This window comes from Myxocyprinus asiaticus, chromosome 33, assembly GCF_019703515.2.
Source record: "Myxocyprinus asiaticus isolate MX2 ecotype Aquarium Trade chromosome 33, UBuf_Myxa_2, whole genome shotgun sequence".
In the NCBI taxonomy this organism is placed as follows: domain Eukaryota; kingdom Metazoa; phylum Chordata; class Actinopteri; order Cypriniformes; family Catostomidae; genus Myxocyprinus; species Myxocyprinus asiaticus.
Genome location: NC_059376.1, coordinates 6,335,997 through 6,351,762, shown reverse-complemented (window position 1 = coordinate 6,351,762; position 15,766 = coordinate 6,335,997). Strand labels below are relative to the sequence as shown.

At 36.9% G+C, this 15,766-nt stretch overlaps 1 protein-coding gene across 2 annotated transcripts in view; it reads left to right on the top strand.

The window, feature by feature from the left end:
- Nucleotides 1-11,440: 11,440 nt before the first annotated feature.
- The window catches only part of LOC127424733 (probable G-protein coupled receptor 153), an 86,157-nt gene continuing 81,831 nt past the window's right edge, over nt 11,441-15,766 (top strand). For both annotated transcript variants that reach the window (XM_051670157.1, XM_051670158.1), the window contains exon 1: nt 11,441-11,688. The gene's annotated coding sequence lies outside the window, so the exon portion shown is untranslated. The remainder of the gene's footprint in view (nt 11,689-15,766) is intronic.

Sequence of the window (15,766 nt, the reverse complement as noted above, 5' to 3'; positions counted from 1 at the left end):
TGTTCAATATTTATTAATTACTTGTTTAATTAGAATGTTAACACCGCAATCATTCAAAGCTTCGATAACTCGTTTTACCTTTATAAAATAGTTTCAGCCAAAAATAAAAAACCTATCATTATTTCAGCCGAAAGAGCCTACCCCAAGTCTCCATGACATTTTGCTCCTTATATATGGCTGATCACATTAAACAATAATAACACACCTCTTCTAAACAAGCTGCATGTTTGAGGCATCTTTCATGTCTGTGATCCAAATGGTGCGGGACAAATTACATGACAAAGTTTAATGCTTAGGATTAGGGGTTTGTTCAAATCACAAACCGTTCAATGGAGCCATGGAGATGCATTAGCAATTATGACCACTAATTCTAAAAACAATCCTTGGCATGCACAACTGATGGATTTCTTTTTCTCTGTGTGTATCTTTACGTGTGTGTATGCTGATGTTGCCTTGTAAGAGTAACTGCCAGTGGAAAAAATGAGCGGACATGAGTGTCATATGATTCAGAGAGATGTTATTACCGTAAATCATTAGCTTACGGCAGCATACTCAGTGCTGGAGCAGAGGCCACGATGAAGGACATTCACAATTAGTAAATCGTTACATTTGACCCCACATTTAACAATCTTTGTATTTAAACATTTAACACTCTCAGGAATATTTGATTCTGATCAGTCAATCGCAGCATTCAACTCTGATATACTATTCCATATGTATATCATGGACTAACCTTTTCCATTTATTTCCATTATTTTCATCAAGAAGCTACGTTAGTCTGACTCTCATTTGAGCTTATTAGTGTATTTTACAAAGCTTATGATTTTAGCTGCACAGTTAAAAAAATAATAATAATAAAAATACATAAAGAGGTTGCTTTTTATACCACACATTATTATTCATTTGATTCCAGGGAAATAAGAGGGGGGAGGTTGACATTCCTCTGAATATCAATCACAGAAGACGCACAGATATAGCAGCAATAAAGAAGAAAATTTACATTGCCTCCCCCTCTACTGCACAGAGCCAGGTGACCTGGAAGTAAAATACGACAGAAAACATCTCGACCTACTCATTCACCGGAGCCTCGGGCACAGCCGCTCTGCCCCTGCTCTGCTTCCTGAAGCTCTGGGGACATCTCCAAAATCAACATCTGAGTAGAGAGCAGTGCTCCCAAATACTCACCTACACACAAAGACATTATGCTTGAGTCTTTAACCTGGCTCATCTCTAGCGCAAGACACCATCTTTCAACAGATGCATTACAGTCTAGATGGATGTTTTTTTTTTTTGTTTGTTTGTTTGTTTTTTACTGTTTCCTGTGGTTATACATGTTCTTTGTCTGAAATAATGCAAATTTTTCTGATTCAGGAAAAGGCAAAAAAGCAATGTTATAACCACCACAAAGATACATTAAATGGTCAAAATGAAGCATCTGATGGTAAGTATCAAATAATTAGGTGTTTCCAAGGCAAGCATCACTATTACTATTGCTCATATTTACGGTTATGGATTTGAATGAATGAATGAATGAATGAATAAACGAACGAACGAACAAACAAACAAACGGTATGCTTATATAGTGCTTTTCTGAAACTACACTCAATGCGCTTTAGCCAAATTTAGAAAAGTTGTACGAATCCTTACGATTTCACCTTGAAAGTGTGTTGGAGTGACCAGGGATTTGAACAAACCTTTGAAACCAAATATTAAACTTGTCTTTAAACTTGTCTTGTCTTTTCACTGTTTATGCTATGGGCATGAATGATTGTCCAAATTGTGAGGCTTGTTGAGGCGAGATGTGACATTTCTAAACAATCAGACTTAACATTTTTGCATTTTACACCCTGTGTACATTGGACGGGTCTATTGACGCAACGTGCCATAACGACTTAAAGGAATATTCTGGGTCCAATACAAGTTAAAGGAGCAATATGTAACATTGACATCAATCATTTAAAATGGGTACTACAGTCCAAATTCAAAATATTGGAGAGATTTGTCTACCCCGCCCCTTCATTCCAGACTCAAAGCTCACGTGGGTTGCCAGGTTGAGGATACTCAACGGAAACGAGCGAACTGGTAATGGTAAGCGATGAGCCTTACATTGTAAGTTGATCAGCTAATGTATACGTTAGCAATGTTTTTATTGTTTGCAAATTATAAACCAGCTCATGTGGATTTTTTATAACTCTGTCAATGTTAGCTAGATGTATTGCTGGCTTCCATGGCTGCAGCGCACTGTGTTTGCCTGCTAACTTGTTTCAAATCTGGCAACACAGGGTGTCTAAATACTATTGGGGAATGGGCAGTGGGCGGGATCACACGGGCCAATGGACATTTCAAAGTAGAATATACTGGCTGTAGCATTGTTTTCGGAGAAGCCAGTAATTCAACTTAGCATGTTCCTAAATCTCTGATAACATATCATGATAATTTGATGCTTTAGTACAGTAAATATATTACATATTGCACCTTTAAGCTTAATCAACAGCATTTGTGGCATAATATTGATTAACACAAAAAATTATTTTGACTTGCCCATCATTTTCTTTATAAAAAGCAAAAATCTGGGTTACAAAAGTGAATGGGTGCAATTTTTGAATGTTAAAATACTTATGTTTTTCAAGAGTATAGCCACAAGACATAAACAATATGCATGTAAAAATGATTTTTGTGTGATAATATCGCTTAATAACTTTTTCTGTGTAAAGTTATAGCCAATTTTACAACTTAGTTGCCATGACAGTGTAATGTCAACAAACCTTAAAACCCTAAAATGACTGTAAAAATTACAATTTAAACAACTTTACAGCTCAAATAATACATACGTTTTACAGATAAATTAATGAAAGCACTTTTATAATATTACGAGCTTCACATTTCTGCCTTTAAACCCTTCAAAAATTTGCCACATTCACTCCCATTGTAAGTGCCTCTCTGTAACCTCCGAAAAGGAGGGGCGAGTCAGAATAAATATTTGTGGTAATCAACATTATGCCACATATGTTTTCAATTAAGCTTAACTTGTACTGAACCTGGAATATTCCTTTAAGGCTGTCATCACTGGATGTGTCAAAGTGAATATTCTAAATGACATCTAAATTATATCTCAAGGGAAGATTATTTAAATCTAATTAAATTTAAAATGTGCTGCAAATATTTAAACTTAGGACAGCTGATGTTTGTTTTACAAGTGTAAAAGTACAGGTCTTGCTCAACATTGCTATGCTTTAAGTGTATTTTATCTCCTAAGTAGATAAAGAACCATTTGGTTCCATTGGCTTTATGTCCTAGATTGCTTCTTAAGGGGAAACTGCTCAGATAGTGCAGTAACAAAATAGACAATTTAACATGTCACATGGAGTAAAAATACAATGTACTGTACTTGATAACTGTACACCAAATCAGTCAAACCATTTGTACATAGAAAATAAATTACATAACTTCTGAAAATGTAGTTATAAATCTGAATACATAAATGTCAGTCCTAAATATATTAATGGAACTATAACTTAATGCTCAGTCATATTGAAATAACTCATTAATTTTCCATATTTCACAATGATGACCATAGTAGACGTGCTTCCTGCCTCCTCCTCCACGTGACGCGTGACCTTACCAACGAGCTTACGTCATCCATCTCATGAGCGCACGTCACAGAGATGTACGGAAGCGAACATTTGTCATTAAAAAGTATATTAGTATTGTTTTGTTTATCAAAATAATCAATCGTTTGCCTTCAGAAGAACTTTATTTGTTGACTGGAGTCGTGTGGATTATTTTGAAGCATCCTAAATATGCATTTTGGACCGTCAAAAAATGGAGGACATTCACTTGCATTGTTTAAAGGAGGAGGCCTAAAATGAAATCCTAAAAGTCTTAAATTCTGTTTTGATGAAGAAAGAAACTCAGAATCATCTTGTATGGCCTGGGGGTGAGTACATTATCAGCAAATTTTCATTTTTTGGGGAACTATTCCTTTAACCCTACCCCTAAACCTAACCCTCACAAAAAACTTTCTGCATTTTTACATTTAAAAAAAACAAAAAACATTGTTTAGTATGTTTTTTTAAGCGATTTGAAATATGGCGACACTAGAAATGTCCTAAAAAACCCACATTTATAGCATAATACCCTTGTAATTACCAGTTTGTAACCTAAAAAAAAAGTCTTTGTAAACCACCCAAACCTGCCCACACACACACACACACACACAAATGGATGCGAGGTTGTGATTATAAGCTACTAATACCCCATACTGTGTTTATACAAAAGATTACTTTCACATATTAATTGTTTGTATGATTGCACCAAAATGGACACCATTTCTGTTGACGCTTTAATGTGATCTGTACAGCTCCATGTGATTCTGATCATTATACTCTATGTATGAATGTGCAGTCAGACTTCTAGTGATGTTTTCCATAGTCTAGCACCCCTCTCTTACACATTAACTTAGTCCAACATTCTCAACCTAATCACATTCAGATCATCAATGTTTTATCTTTGTTATTAATCAGACATGATGTGGAGATGCCAAAGCACAAAACAAATTAATTCTCTGTATTGGTAGGCTTTGTTGAGAACGTTTAGTTACCTTTAGCACTAAATTGTCCAATTTAATAATGAAACTTTAGAAGACAATAGAAAGAAAATGTACTGACCCCAAAACAGTGGGGGATTTGCAGTGCACTTGTGGATGGATGCAGTGAATGGAAGTTAAGACCCATTGATGGTTTTGTTTTTCCCCCTTTATTGATGTATTTGCTATTGTTACAGGAAATTGGGGCGAGACTTATCGAAGAGCTTGTCCCATTTTTTATATAGCTTATAATTTTTGCTACTTGTTATTGATAGTAAGGCTCAAGTGGTTTCAGGGGGATAGACGTTCACATTCTAGAGAGGATTTTTTTGGACAAAAATTTTGCTACGCCCTTGAGAGTAAGATGAGTCATCAATATCTTAGGTCCATTTTTCTTGAAGAGAAAGACTGTATAAATGTGTACCTGCTAAAAGTTAATTTTATGGGATATTTTCATATTTCACATTTTCATATTGTCATATTTTACACACTTGATGCAAAGCTAACAGACATGGACTTAAAGGTCTCAAAACTCAGATTTGCATTTAACTGTCCAGGACAATTCTGCTGATCCATATTAATGTGAAGTAGAGTGGCTTATCTTTTCACTTCAAAGCTGTTCACACTCAGTACCTTCAGACCAGAGCTGAAGAGAATTAGGGTTCAATACCATTTTCAATTAAATCACAAGTGAAAGCAACTTGTCAGAAACAGGGGTTGTCACAGATGTGAAAATACAGTATTTAAAAAATACCTTATAAAAGCAACACAATAAAACCCAAGACTATGAAACCATCAAAGATTGCATGTCTTTTTTTTCTTTATGTGATGTTTGTCTGTTATACATGTATATTGAAATACACTTATCCATAAAGACTGTTGACATTTAATATCTGAGTACTCTCTACTTGTACCTTATGTTCTATTCTATGTATTTAACTGATATAACTATTGTTTTTGCAAGTGTGTATCTCTTTCCTGGATGTATGCCACAAAAATAATTACATTTTACTGTACATTCTGTTGACTATGAGATTATGTATTTGGATTCATTTTTATACTGTTTGGGGTTCATAAGGGCAAAAGCATGTGCTTTTCATCCCTGGATGGTTCATTGAAAGGGACTTCTTATTTTTATCACTGGGTGTTATTGCAGCCTCAAGGAAAGGTCTATTCAAGCATTAAGCAACCCATGAAGAAGTCTTCCCCAAGCATCTTATGTAATGGCGTGATAATGTCAATGAAATGAGAGAGTCAGCCACTGTTAGCTAAAAATGCACAGTGGACAGAATTATAGTTTGTTATCGGGTTCTTTACACTTGAAATTGTTAACCATGGGTTAAAGTTAACAGGGTTGCTGCAGAGTTTTAAAATCAAATTTAAGACTTTTTAAGACCTTTTTCAAGACCTGATCAAATAAAATGAATACCCTATCCCCATACCAAAACAAACCCATCTCAAAACAATCTTAAAATATCATGTTTCACAGACTCCTACTTAAACAGGCAGGGACACACATTCAACATGGCCTTAACAATGCTTATCAGTATAACAGGGTAGGCTATATGCAAGTTTAAAATACTTAAGACATCCAACCATCCATCCATCCATTTTCTCCTACTTATCTGGATCTGGGTCTCGGGGGCAGTCTGAGCAGGGATACCCAGACCTCCCTCTCTCCAGCCACTTCAGCCAGCTCTCCTGGGAGGATACCAAGACGTTCCCAGGCCAGCCTAGAGATATAATCTCTCCAGCTTGTCCCGGGTCTCCTCCCAGATGGACATGCCCGGAATACCTCTACAGGGAGGCATCCGAGGGGCATCCTAGAAAGATGTCCGAACCACCTCAACTGGCTCCTTTCGATGCAGAAGAGCAGCGTCAAATACTCAAGACATGTTTTCCACATATACAGTATTTCACATTAAAATTGGTTTATGTACCATTATATAAATAAATACAAATTTGAGGTCAACCAATATTGGATTTTTCTGATATGACAGTGTGTTGAAAGAAAGGCAATTCATCTGCTAATAGTTTTAAATTGGTAGCCTATACTAAATGTTCTTAGTCTTTCCTTCTTGTGATGGGGAGGGCTAGACAGAGGCTACAAGAGTCCAAATTGAATTAAATTCCAGATGCAATTTATGGTGCAACCAAAATACCAATAACCACTGGGAAAAAATATTTGATTCATAGCGTGGAACTTTTAACTTTAAAGGCTGAAATTAATCGGGGACTCTTATTTTGAAATGTTTGCGCTTCACTGCTTCCAGCTGCTCATTCAAACAGATAAGGGAAATAAAATGTGATCTCCTACAATAATCTACAATGTATTACAATATGAACAATTAAAAGTAAACATTGTCATATTTCATCAACACTATATTATCATCATCAACAGTTGATCTTTAGTGATAGTTTGTCATAAATTTCCGATATGGTTTAATGATAACGAACTGCTCTGCAACAGCAGGAAACACTCACAAGCTGCAGCGCATACATTTATTTAATTAAATCCTATTTTGAAGTTTGATTATCACATTAGGTCATATCACGATTCCTATCTTTCTGCCCCCAAATTTGAGACCTGTTTAAATGATAATTAAGACTTTTGTTGTATAATCTAAGATATTTAAGACTTTTTATGACCTTAAATTTTGGAAAACTGAATTCAAGAAATGTTAAGACTTTTTAAGGATCCGCGGGAACCCTGGTTAAACAGGGTTATCTTGGTCCATGTTTCAATTAGTGAAACTTTCCCTGGGTTAATAATTCACATATCTTTAGCACAGCAATTACGAACATTTCTTAGTTTTAAAAAAAAGTTAAATTCAAAGGTCTTTTTTTTTTCTTGTAATTTCCATTATTCTCAATGGCGAATCTCATTAGATTCTTTTTACAGTAATTTTTACTGTAGACTATTATGAAAATAATACAATGATTTAAAAAAAAATACATAAAATCAAATTAGCATTAAATGTAATATATTATAACTGACCTCGACCACATGGTTGGTTGGAACATACACTATATTGCCAAAAGTATTCGCTCATCTGCCTTTAGACGCATATGAACTTAAGTGACATCCCATTCTTAATCCATAGGGTTTAATATGACGTCGGCCCACCCTTTGCAGCTATAACAGCTTCAACTCTTCTGGGAAGGCTTTCCACAAGGTTTAGGAGTGTGTTTATGGGAATTTTTGACCATTCTTCCAGAAGCGCATTTATGAGGTCAGACACTGATGTTGGACGAGAAGGCCTGGCTCGCAGTCTTCGCTCTAATTCATCCCAAAGGTGCTCTATCGGGTTGAGGTCAGGACTCTGTGCAGGCCAGTCAAGGTCTTCCACACCAAACTTGCTCATCCATGTCTTTATGGACCTTGCTTTGTGCACTGGTGCGCAGTCATGTTGGAACAGGAAGGGGCCATCCCCAAACTGTTCCCACAAAGTTGGGAGCATGGAATTGTCCAAAATCTCTTGGTATGCTGAAGCATTCAGAGTTCCTTTCACTGGAACTAAGGGGCCAAGCCCAGCTCCTGAAAAACAACCCCACACCATAATCCCCCCTCCACCAAACTTCACAGTTGGCACAATGCAGTCAGACAAGTACCGTTCTCCTGGCAACCGCCAAACCCAGACTCGTCCATCAGATTGCCAGATGGAGAAGCGTGATTTGTCACTCCAGAGAACGCGTCTCCACTGCTCTAGAGTCCAGTGGCGGCGTGCTTTACACCACTGCATCCAACGCTTTGCATTGCACTTGGTGATGTATGGCTTGGATGCAGCTGCTCGGCCATGGAAACCCATTCCATGAAGCTCTCTACGCACTGTTCTTGAGCTAATCTGAAGGCCACATGAACTTTGGAGGTCTGTAGCGATTGACTCTGCAGAAAGTTGGCGACCTCTGCGCACTATGCGCCTCAGCATCCGCTGACCCCGCTCTGTCATTTTACGTGGCCTACCACTTCGTGGCTGAGTTGCTGTCATTCCCAATCACTTCCACTTTGTTATAATACCACTGACAGTTGACTGTGGAATATTTAGTAGCGAGGAAATTTCATGACTGGACTTGTTGCACAGGTGGCATCCTATCACAGTACCACGCTGGAATTCACTGAGCTCCTGAGAGCGGCCCATTCTTTCACAAATGTTTGTAGAAGCAGTCTGCATGCCTAGGTGCTTCATTTTATACACCTGTGGCCATGGAAGTGATTGGAACACCTGAATTCAATTATTTGGATGGGTGAGCGAATACTTTTGGCAATATAGTGTATTTTGGGGTCAGAACGGTCTAGTTTTTTATTTTTTTTATTTATCCGGCAGTAAAGGACTCTAATATTGCAGAATAATTAATGTATTTATTATTACTATATTTAATCAAATAACCCCCTTTTTTTTTTTTTTTTTTTACTTCAAATAGCATTTTAAGTGCTGTTTGAATTGCAGCATTACACACAGACATCAATGGTTGGTTGTCAGGTGATGTCTGACAGACATGGCCTATCTTGACCCAGACATACCAAGAGAATCATTTTGTGCACAATTTTCATGAAAAACACACCACTATAAACAGTAGGTTGTCTTTTCTTTAGCGAAAATTGGTCTGTAGTGACCAAAATTGGAAACACTGCCTCAAGTGGCCTAAACGGTAAGTGTTGTTGGGCATATGGGCACATGTGAGTTGTGAGTTGACGATTTAACTAAAACGAGTCCACGATTTCACTAAAACGAGGGAACAAATTAATAAAACATGGCCATGATTTCAATATAAACGAGGGAACGAGCTGTTGTGATAAATTAAATATGACATTTAACTCAGTCTTTTTAAAGCTGTAGTAATGCATATATTCAATTGACATCTAAATGTTTCATTCTGTTCGGTGTAATTTTATAAAACATGATCGGAATCTGAGCTGATCAGATTGGAGCAGCAGCACAGCTCCCTCTCTCTCTCTGCCTCAGTCTCTTGCTTGCTCGATCACTCACACACACGCGCGAGCGGGACAGAACATTTAAAATCTCATTTGCCCTATTTGTATTGTGGAATTTAATAGCCTAATCACTGAATCTCAACAAGAACACCATCGAGTGCTACAATGCCATGAAACGCGAACACCAGCGAAGAGGTAGGCCTGCCATCAGCAGCACCTAAAGAGTTTAATGGAATATTCCTGGTTCAATAGCCTACAAGTTATACGTAAATGTTAAAATCATACTATTTCACTATTTCAAAAGTAGAGCCTCAAGACGTAAACAATATATGTATTAACATGATTTTAGTGTGATACAATCACTTACTAACCTTTTCTGTGTAAAGTTATAGCCAATTTTACAACTTTGTTGTCATGACGATGTAATGTCAACAAACCCTAAAACCCTAAAACAATTGCAGCTCAAATAATACGAGTTTTAACAGAAGAATTAATGTAAGTGTTTTTATAAAATTGTAAGCTTCATATTTCTGCCTTTAAACCCTCCAAAAATTGGCCCTCACTATATCCTCAACTTTTGCTTTTTTTTTTTTTTTTTTTAAAGAAAAGGATGGATAAGTAAAAATTAGTTTTTGAGGTAATCAATATTATGCCACAAATGCTGCTGATTGAGCTTAAAGGGATAGTCCACCCAAAAATTAAAATTCTCTCACCATTTACTCACCCTCATGACATCCCATGTGTATGATGTGTATGACTTTCTTTCTTTTGCAGAACACAAATTATGATTTTTAGAAGAATATTTCAGCTCTGTAGGTCCATACAAAGTAAATGAATGGGTGCCAAAATTTTGATGCTCTAAAAGTCACATAAAGGCATCATAAAAGTAATCCATTTGACTGCAGTGTTTTAATCCATATCTTCAGAAGTGTTATGATAGGTGTGAATGAGAAACAGATCAAAATGTATGTCCTTTTTTTTTTTTTTTTTTTTTTTTTAGAAAGTCTTCTTCCCGCCCAGTAGGGGGCGGTATGCATGAAGAATGTGAATCACCAAAAACACAAAAAGAATGTGAAAGTTATCTTTTTCACACCCACACCTCTCATATCACTTCTAAAGACATTGATTTAACCACTGGAGTCTTATGGATTACTTTTATGCTGATTTGTGTGATTTTTTGAGCTTCAAAATTTTAGCACCCATTCACTTGCATTGTAAGGACCTACAGAGCTGAAATATTCTTCTAAAAATCTTCATTTGTGTTCTGCTGAAGAAAGAAAGTCATACACATCTGGGATGGCATGAAGGTGAGTAAATGATGAGAGAATTTTCATTTTTGGGTGAACTATTCCTTTAACTTGTATTGAACCAGTAATATTCCTTTAAAGTTTTTAGAAACTTGCCATTGCAAGTCAAACACAAGTCAGTCGGGCACCTGTGTATGCGCAAGAGAAACAGTGTGTCCCGAAAATGAAAGAAATTCTTTTTTATCAATATGTCTCGAATGTAAATGTGTTTATTGTGTAAAAAAAATTGCAAATAGAATAGAGATGTAACCTTAACCCATGTGTAATGCGCACCTGAATAGCAGCCTAACTGTCTCCTACATTCTAATTTTCGGAGTGTCTGCCTTAACTAATATATTGTTCTTTTTTATCATACCAATAAGAATGAGACATTTGGAGGGGAACATGCTTAATTGTTATGAAAAAAATAAAATAAATAAATGTCACAATGCAATCCAAATATTAGCCTATAGCAAAGCGAAAATTTACCGCATTCGCATTCTATTATAATCAGAGAGAGAGAGAGAGAGAGAGAGAGAGAGAGAGAGAGAGAGAGAGAGAGAGAGAGATCTGAGGATCTGATCCCAACCACCCATCATTATTTGATGCTCATTCATCCTCCTCCTCCACGACAACCATTCAACAACAACTGTTGTTTCATCGCTCCATGAATTAATCTTCTTTCTTTTCACCTATGGATTTGTAAATGGTGGTCTTCAGCCATTTCCGCCACCTTTAGCCATATTGTTAATGGGAGGAACCGCTCGTGTCGTTCCCGTATTTGGAATATAGACTGATCGCGCGCAAACCGAAACTCTGTGGTCAAAAGCCTGACAACAAAAGGACAATACATATAAATCTGGATATATTGACATCTGCACAAGGTAGGTTACAAGGGTGACGTAACCTTTAGCAGAAATTAAAAAAATAGATTCGATTTGCGAAAAAAAAAAAAAAAAAAATTACATATTAAGCACAAGATTCGTGAAAATGGTTGCTTTTTTAAAGCAAGCCTTGCTATGAAATATTTAACATGATGATCAAAATGTTTTATGTAAATGCTGCAATAATTCGCTTATGAACCTGAAAAGGTTTCAGAGGTGAGTTAAAGAGAGAGCAACATCGCTGTGGCTTCATTTAACAAAATTCAACATTATTCCATGTGACACATCGCTCACAGAGCTCACGCGATTACAGAAAACATCCACACGACCGCAGTTAACTCTTTATTACTGCAAATTTTAATGGTTAAATAGGAACATTGAGGCGTTTTATTAGCATTTTAACGGCCACTGAGAGTCATTTATCTGTTCTTATTTTACTACAACCAAACAAAAACAACTTGTGCCATAATTAACAGTTTTGAATGATGACCTCCTAAAATGACATTAAGATAATACATTATCATTTACTGTAAGCATGCTGTCATCGTGCTCCCTCTCACAGCTTACAAATGGTGCGTTTAGCCATCACCGAATATTAGTAGGCAAGGCGATTATTTATATTGCACTATTCAAGACATTTCAACACAAACTGAACAGGTAATCCATGTACTGTAAGTACTGACAATTTTATTTTTGAGTGTTAGAGCTATAGGTTGATGTCTGAGTTAATTGACTTGGTGTCTTTCTAAAGGAAAGCGTGATATGTAAGCTACAATTTACTTAAGGCCAGGGGCGCCTGCAGGATTTAATCTGAGGGTACGCACAAAAATCTGCCTAATAAACCTTATATCTAGAGGGGTCCACCATGAGATAAATAAAATAAAAACACACCAAAGCATTATTCTGGTGACTTTGAGATAAGCATTTGTTTTATTTTCTAGAGTATGAGTAGCATTCACGTAACTATTGGCTAAAACATTTCTGCCAGTAACTGTTCAGACAGACGCGTTTTCACACCAAAAAAGCAAAACACACCACATCGAATAGAGCAGAACAGTGTCTTGAGACGCATTTTTATCTGTTGAAGAAGTTCTTTTTAACTTGACACAGTGTCTAAAAATGCAGCGCTCCTATGAGAGATCCTAAAAACACAGTGAAACTTGACGCAGTTGTCAAAAGACATCCATCTAGCGAATGTTTACATGGAAAACGATTGAAAAACAGCGCGAGCGGATGCAAAAACACATTCAGCCCCTTATTCACATGCCACAGCACTAGCTGAAGTTTCTCCAAGTTACCTCTCAAGCCTTTTGTTTCAGTTGATTGTAGGTACATTTCCACTGTATCCAGCGCTGTTTGTTCTCTGTATTCGTAAATATCCCAATGCTGTTTTACTGTGTGAGAAACTGCTCCAAATGATTCAGTGAGAGAGAGCACTGAACGAATTGTACTGAATCACGAATCGATTCAGTGTTTTTGCAAGCCTGTTTGGCAAATTCACTGAAAAGAAACGATTTAAAAGAATTATTAATTCGCAAATTGGGCATTGCTAGTTCTTTTAAATAGCCAACAGAAATACGGGACACATTTCATGATTGGTGAAATATTTTGAGAGTAAATATTTATCAGGTCAGTTGGAACGCTCATGGCATGCACAGTGTGTACGGCCGTACAGCTGCAGGCGCCACTGCTTAAGGCATCAGTATTAATGTACCATGACCTCTTAACAGTCTAGGGAGTAGACTAATCATAAATTGGAGCCACACATAAAGTATTCTAAACTGATTAAATAAGAATCCTCTAGGAATCAAATACTTCTTGATAAACTGTTTTTTTTTTTTTTTTCTTTGATTTGATTTGATTCTTAGAGTTCTAGTGTGAAATCTTTATCAGAACCCTATTGGTATTGTAACAATTTCTTGCCAATACAGTTAAAGGGAATCACATGGGGAGCTATTGGACTTTTAATGTCCCTTGAAGGATTTCCTTTAGCCTACTTTTTTCTTTTCTACATGAGCATTGTACTCCATTAGTAATACTAATAGTTTTACTGGGGAGTGTGTTCTTAAATATCTTTTTTCCCCTAGTTTACTTTTGTGTTATGTTGGAATCCTAAAAGAAGTTTCCATTTAGGATCTGTTCCAAATTATGATTGAAATTCCAATTCCTTTCTTTTTTTTTTTTTTTTTTTTTTACTTTGCCCCCGCTGGTGGTTTGTACTGTATGCGGGTTTAACATAGTACTGATGGAACACTTTAAACCTGTGATCTGTTTTTGTAACCATCAGCCATCACCCCAAAGTTACTCTTGCAATAAGGTCCCCACTTTTATTTTTAGTTTACTGACACATTCGAGGCCCTTCAGATTCAGAAACTGCTGTATCACAGGCGCAGGGGTACACACATTCTTCAACAAAGGCTTGTAGAAATCAATATAATAGCAAATAATGTTAATCATATACTTTTGTTTTTGGTTACAGAGTTTATTTTACTCTCAGATTTGTTCTTTCTTAATGTTGCTTTTTTTGAGCAGGTTAAGTGTAATGCAAAGTTATCGAGTCCTATAGACAAGCACAACAATTGGAGGTACAGTCAAGATGCAAAGTGTTATTTAGTCTATTTGTTAAGCTGGTATTTTAAATGTAATAATAAAATTATTTATCGCCATTATGTTTATCCATTCAAGATGACATGATCAAATGTATACTGTATATAGACAAAAGACAAATAGTCATTTAACTTCTATTGGAGAAACAACTTAAATGTTAAGCAGATTTTAAACAGACTGTTTGAAAATCTGACCAAGGGAACAGTCTCAAATGATGTAGAGTAAACATTAACACTGCTATCTACCACTTTTAATGGACTGATTGTTGTAGAAGTTGTAATGTCTTCACTTTTTTGACAACAGACAGAATAGTGTGTGCAGTCTAACACCTTTCATTGACAGCTAAATGTCAAAATAAGGTCAAAATCAGAATGGAAATTTGGTTCATTTGGTTGGTGTGAAAGTGTTCTCCAAATCCTGGTGGGCACCAGTGAACCGCAACCGGGTCCACTTGAAAAGTTGGCATGGAGTAAGTTCATGTGTACATCAGTACAGTTTACAGTTGGTATGAATGCAGTTCGCCCTAAATGTTTTTAGTTTTTATTTATTTATATATTTTTTGATTTTCTCCCAATTTGGAATGCCCAATTCCCAATGCGCTCTGAATCCTCTTGGTGGCATAGTGACTCGCCTCAATCCGGGTGGCGGAGGATGAATCTCAGTTGCCTCTGTATCTGAGAACGTCAATCCACACATCTTATCACATGGCTTGTTGAGTGCGTTACCGTGGAGACATAACGCGTGTGTAGGGTTCACGCTATTCTCCGCGGCATCCACGCACAGCTCACCACGTGCCCCACCGAGAGCGAGAACTACATTATAGTGACCACGAGGAGGTTATCCCATGTGACTCTACACTGCCTAGCAACTGGGCCAATTTGGTTGCTTAGGAGACCTGGCTGGAGTCACTCAGCACACCCTGGATTCGAACTCGTGACTCCAGGGGTGGTAGTCAGCGTCTTTACTCACTGAGCTACCCAGGCCCCCAATTCGTCCTAAATTGCGAAAGTGAACCGCAATTGATGATGTATAATTTGCATGTTTGCATGCTCCCTGTCACACTTACTACAGTAAAATGTATTTCTCATAGCTGCTTGTCTTCAAATAAACAACCTTCAGAGAGAAGTTACCTAGCTAAATATGATAAACAACTTCCGCAAGTGCTCACGTTGGTACTCACGTTGATGATGCATATGTTCTGTGATTGAAGCTCAAAAGCACAATGTGAAAAGAGACCAGTGGGGGCAAGGGAAGGGTGGTATAATCAAACTAATAATCAGGTTCGGACGAAGGAATCAAACGAAGTATGAAAACAGCCTCTGTTTTTTTTTTTCCTTTTGTGTAGATTTAGTTGCTGTTTTGTCCTGTGGGGTGCGTGTGGGTATCTTTATATTAAATAGCTGTTCTTAGTTGTTCTATTCTATGGGAATCCTGTCTAAGCAGAGAAAAGAAGGGATCCTGTTTCTGATTA